Genomic DNA, 6,000 nt, shown 5'->3' with positions numbered 1-6,000 from the left:
CACCCAAAATAATATTGTATGCAAGCTCTCTAACAGCACCTGAGGGGCTCAACTAAAGGTTCTTTGTATCTCTACCCTAGTCTATATTTCTCTACAGCAAAATATATGGCACCATTCTGGCAGAACTCTGCACACACTAGGCTTGTTGACATCGCTCTTAACAGGACCGACCACATTATAACTGGTTGCGTATAACCATCTCTAATTAATGTAATCTACTATCTTACAGGCATAGCACCCTTGCTTATTAGTTAAATAATAGCAGCAGAGGTTGAGAAGAAAGAAAACAGCACAACAATTCCCAGCATTCCATGTTCAGAAGCAAAGCATCATGCCCTGAACTTAAATTAAGAACGAGCTTTCTTTGAACAAATGAAGCAATTACATCATCACCATCTGTTTGCTGAATAGAACTGTTGTGAAATAAGGCAGCTGGAAGTTATAGCTCAAACCTAAAAGAAGAGCCTGCTACTGTTTTCCAACTACTCTATCAGACATGGAAGACTTTGAACAGACTGTGAATTGGAGTGACATGGTGCAAACAAAGGAGATGCAACTTGTGAATGTGGATAACTTCAAGATGGTGAACACCTTTTGGTCTTCCCTGAGTTGCCTGAAGCCTGCTCCCTGGATGAACTGATTTCAGCAAATGTTGTAGCAATCAAGACTCAATATTCAGGGTATGGCAGATTAAAACTTAATAGTCAATGAATTTTCAAATGAAAACATGGTAGATATTCTATGTTTAAGTGAACATTGGTGTAAAGAGGACGAGCTTGGGTACAAAGTATTGGATGATTACACTCTACTTAGTTCCTTTTGCAGCGAACAGCACTTACATGGTGGGGTAGCAATATATGCAAAAACATCTATTGACTGTGGCAGGGTAGATCTCAATGCCCTTTGTGATGAAATGCATTTTGCAATATCAGTTCTAGTAATTGAGAGCCTTAAGCTAATGGTGGTAGTAGTGTACAGGGCACCTAGTGGTGACTCCCATATCTTTCTGGAGAAACTTGAGGAACTCTTAATGTAAATATGTATACCGAAATGGAAAAAAATACAATATTGTCATTGGAGCAGATATCAGTTCAAGTTTTGATGTCCTGCAGGACAGAAAAACTGTGACAGAGCTCAAAAATGTGCTTTCACAATTTAACCTGTACTATGTTAACTGCAAACCTACCAGAGGCTCATCCTGTCTAGACAATATATTTACAAATATTAAGAGAACTTGTATGTCCACTGATGTAATTAGTTTCCCTTACTCAGACCATGATGCAGTATGTCTTAATCTTAATCATGTAACTTCAGACTGCACCAAACCAGAATCTAAATTTGTGATTACTAGACCAGTGAGCAGAGAGAGGATGGATAGGTTTAACATGCCCTCACCTATTTCAGTTGGGACCCACATTTTATTAGGCTTCAACACTGTTCAGCTGATATTGTTTTCACCAAGTTTTTTCTGTATTTTTAAATATATTTGAAAATAACATCCCTTTGAAAAAATGTACAGTGAATATTAGTAGTAATTACAAGAAAAGGAAAATGAAGAAATGGTATACTCCACTGTTAGGGCAACTGAAAAATACTGTTATTCTGTATTCTAGTCTGTACAAAACAAGTAAATCAGAACTGTGTAAAGAACTGTATGCTAAAACTAAATACAAGTGTAGGAAAGCAATAAATGAAGCAAAGAAACTGCATAATATAGTAAACATTGAAAAATCTAACAATAAATGCAAAAAGGCCTGGAGTATAATATAAACTCCATTGCACACACTAAACACAAAGAGGAAATCGCCATTATCCCAGAAGAATTTAATAAATATTGCATTCAGTCCATTGACAAAATTAGTAGTTCAATAAACAAACCCCTTAAAATGCACTTAATATTATGGACAGCTGCTTTGAAAAGCTTCCCCCAAGCACCTTCACTTTCACAGAAGTGAGCCCAAATAATACCCTAAAAATAGTGAAAAATTTCAAACCTTCAGTTAGTGTTGATTACTATGATATGTCATGTAATTTGTTAAAATATGTTATTGATTGTGTGATTTATCCTGTACCTTTTTGTGTTAACAAATGCCTGGTTGAAAGTAAGTTCCCCGACATACTAAATATTTCTAGAGTTGTGCCTATATATAAAAAAGGGGAAAAGAACTGTCCCGTTAGTTACAGACCTATATTGAAAACACCAGTTTTTTCAAAAATTTTAGAAACAATTATGTATGAGCAAGTTAGTGTCTACTTGGATAAACTAAATATAATTAGTGATAAACAGTTTGGATTTAGAAAAGGTAAATCCACAGTGGATGCAATGGACTCCCTTGTAAAATTAGTCCTAGATGTATTTGAGGCTAAGGACTAAGCCCAGGCTACATTTTGTGACACAAGCAGAGCCTTTAACTGTATAGAGCATGACACTGTGCTGAATAAGCTAGTTTACTATGGTTTTCACGACAACAGTATAAATATCTTCAGGTCTTTTCTAGAGAACCGCCAACAAGTTGTGTGCATTGGTAGGGAGAAATCAAATTTGGTTAATGTTATGTAAGGAGTGCCTCAAGGCCCGGTGCCTGGACCTTTACTGTTTATACTAATGATTAATGACCTGCCCTCATTCATAAATTCTCACACAATATTGTATGCTGATGACACAACTTTTCCACATAAAAGCTCTGATCTAGGTACATTGAAAACACTGACCAAAAGTACCCTTGCTCAGTCCTCATTATGGTTATGAAAACAAAACTCAGACACTTTACTTAAGGCCTCAAAGAGATTCCTAACTACCAAGAATTAGAAACTGTAAAATTTTTAGGTGTTACTATTGACAATAAATTGACATGGGAACCACACATTAAAAATATATTGGCTAGGCTTTCAAGAGTTATCTATCTAATTAGAAATTTAATGATATGAATATAACAGAGGGAAACATTCCACGTGGAAAAAATATATCTAAAAAGAAAGACATACTGCTTGTGTCTGTGTATATGTGGATGGATATGTGTGTGTGTGTGTGCGAGTGTATACCTGTCCTTTTTTCCCCCTAAGGTAAGTCTTTCCGCTCCCGGGATTGGAATGACTCCTTACCATCTCCCTTAAAAACCACATCCTTTCATCTTTCCCTCTTTCCTGATGAAGCAACCGTTTGTTGTGAAAGCTTGAATTTTGTGTGTATGTTTGTGTTTGTTTGTGTGTCTATCGACCTGCCAGCGCTTTTGTTTGGTAAGTCTCGTCATCTTTCTTTTTAGATATAATTAGAAATTTAAAAAGACATGTTCCCAATGACTATGTGAGATCAGCATATTTTGCCTTCTTCCAAAGAATCATCTCTTATGGAATCTTACTGTGGGGTAGTAGCTGTCATGTAAATGACATTTTACTTTTACAGAAGAAAGTAGTAAAAATAATAACGGATTCTGATAAAACAGAACATTGTAAACCTCCGTTTATTAAATTGCAGTGTCTTACAGTAGTAAACTTATTCATCTATAATGTTTTATTGTACATTAGAAACAATGTCTCTAATTTTGTGTTGAGAAGTGATATTCATAGCCATAATACTAGAAACAGAACATCTATAGACATGCCATATCATATATCATCAAAATCGCAGAACTCCTACCTAGTTCTTGGACCAAGGATGTTTAATAGACTAAGTGCTGACTTTAAAGAACTGCCTGTAAATATTTTTAAAGCTAAATTATATAAGCTACTAGTGAACAATCCGTTTTACACCATTGACAAATGTTTTGAAGATGAAAATACTGTATTCTAATGTGTACCTATTTTATGTAAACCAATTTACATCAATATAGTAGTTAATGTAGCAATATATGCTCTTGTCTTTGTCTATTGCTGTAATCAGCTGAATACAATAAAATTATTATTATTATTATTATTGTTACTGGTGAATTGTTGACCTCAAAATCAATTTTTCATACACAAAATCTTGTCTGTTTATTGCAGGTATATTTTGGTTGTGTTAATAACTGTACTGCACTATCCTGGATACAAAAGTAATAATAATAATAATAATATAATATAATATAATATAATATAATATAATATAATATAATATAATATAATATAATATAATATAATATAATATAATATAATATAATAATAATATTCGCAGAGGTCTTAGACTTTTTTTCAGTTGTATATTTGATGTGGAATAGGTTTTGTACTTTTCATATGAGTTTCGACATCGATGTTATGTAATTTCCTCTGTTATTGACAATTTTCCAATAACTCACTTTCTAATCACAACAATTACTGCCTTACAACTACTTGTGTGTCAAATAATGCTTCACAACTGTCCAGGCTCATCCTAACAGCAGGCCTTACATACACTAACAGAAAAAAATGGCAGCACCAACAAGGAGTTGTGTGACATGAACAAAAGTCATCAGGTGTGTTTACACATCTGAAAGGTGATGCTTTACAAGTTTTTCACCAGTCATGTAAGAATGGAGCTAGCAGTGCCACTGTGAGGATGCAAATTAGGTTTGCTATCAATATATGCTCTAACACTCATGAGCATTTGTCACCTTTGAGTTTGGACATGGTGAATTGATATTAGCCAAGAACACCTTTAAAATGACAAAGACACCATTATCAACACCTCACTGAGTTTTAACAAGATTATGTAATAGGGCTACAAGAACATGGGTATTCCTTCTGTGATATTGCAGAAAATCTTGGCACGAATGTAACCACTTTACATGACTGTTGGCTGCAGTGGTCACAAGAATGTATGGTGGCAAGATGACTGGGCTCCCGACATCCACATGGCATTACCGAGAGGGAAGACCATTGCGCTCAGCAAATGGATCTGGTGCATAATACTGCATCTGCAGCAGCAATCAGAGCAGCAGTTGGCATCACAATGACACAATGAACTGTTACATATCAGTTACTTCAAGAACAACTGTGAGCCAGATGTCTTGTAGTGTGCATTCCACTGATCCCAAACCATCGTGATTTATGACTTTAGTGGTGTCAAGCAACAGCTGATACAAGGGCAAGGTGGAGATGTGTTTTCTGGTGAAAACTGGTTCTGCATTAGTGGCAGTGTGTTCCTTAGAAGAAGGCCAGTTGATTGCCTGCAACCAGCCCATCTGCATGCTAGACACATTGGCCATACACCAGGAGTTATGGTCTGGGATGTGATTTCAAATGACAGCAGGAGCACTTGTGTGATTATCCCATGGCACCTGATTGTAAATTTTTATATCAGTCTGGTGATCTAACTTGTAGTGCTGCCATTCATGAACAGCATACCAGGGGTCTTTTCAAACAGGGCAATGTTCACCCAGACACCTCTGTATAAGCCTACAAAATTTTCCAAAATTTCATTACCCTACATTAATTATTTTTTGGTGTTGTGACTTTTTTCCCATCAGTGTAGATTTATGACAGCACACAATCATTTTTGTATTGATAACATTCCAGTTTTTCACAATTTACAGTGAAAACGATAGTTCAAATTAATTTAAATGTGACAACATATTCAGCAGGAATATGTAACAGATTTAAAATAAATTGGTGTGTAAAACGCAAAGCTTTTCTGTGATAAATTTTGTAAAATAATTTCCTATAACAATTAATTTACAAATATGTCAGTTTTCATCAGAAACACACTGGCATTCTACAATACAATGGTACTAACTACTATCCCAAATGTTTATCATATTACACAAATGAAGATATCATATTGAACAGGTGCACATGAATAGATACAATTAATGTCTATTACTGTAGGGATATAAGGGAGGGGGAGTGACTATATGTAAGAAAACACTCAGGTGATATACATCAATAGGTACAGCATTGCACAGCTCTGTAAACGCTTTGCTTTGGTAGTATTTAAAACATATGACACAGCTTCAAACAGTGTACTAATTCCCAATAGGGGTCAACTTTGTAAGGCTGGTAGAGATATTAATAATAAAACTTACAGTTAGTAGAGCAAGCAGTAAAGGA

Source organism: Schistocerca cancellata, chromosome 5 (genome assembly GCF_023864275.1).
Source record: "Schistocerca cancellata isolate TAMUIC-IGC-003103 chromosome 5, iqSchCanc2.1, whole genome shotgun sequence".
Classification (NCBI taxonomy): domain Eukaryota; kingdom Metazoa; phylum Arthropoda; class Insecta; order Orthoptera; family Acrididae; genus Schistocerca; species Schistocerca cancellata.
Note: the sequence above shows the minus strand (reverse complement) of the source record.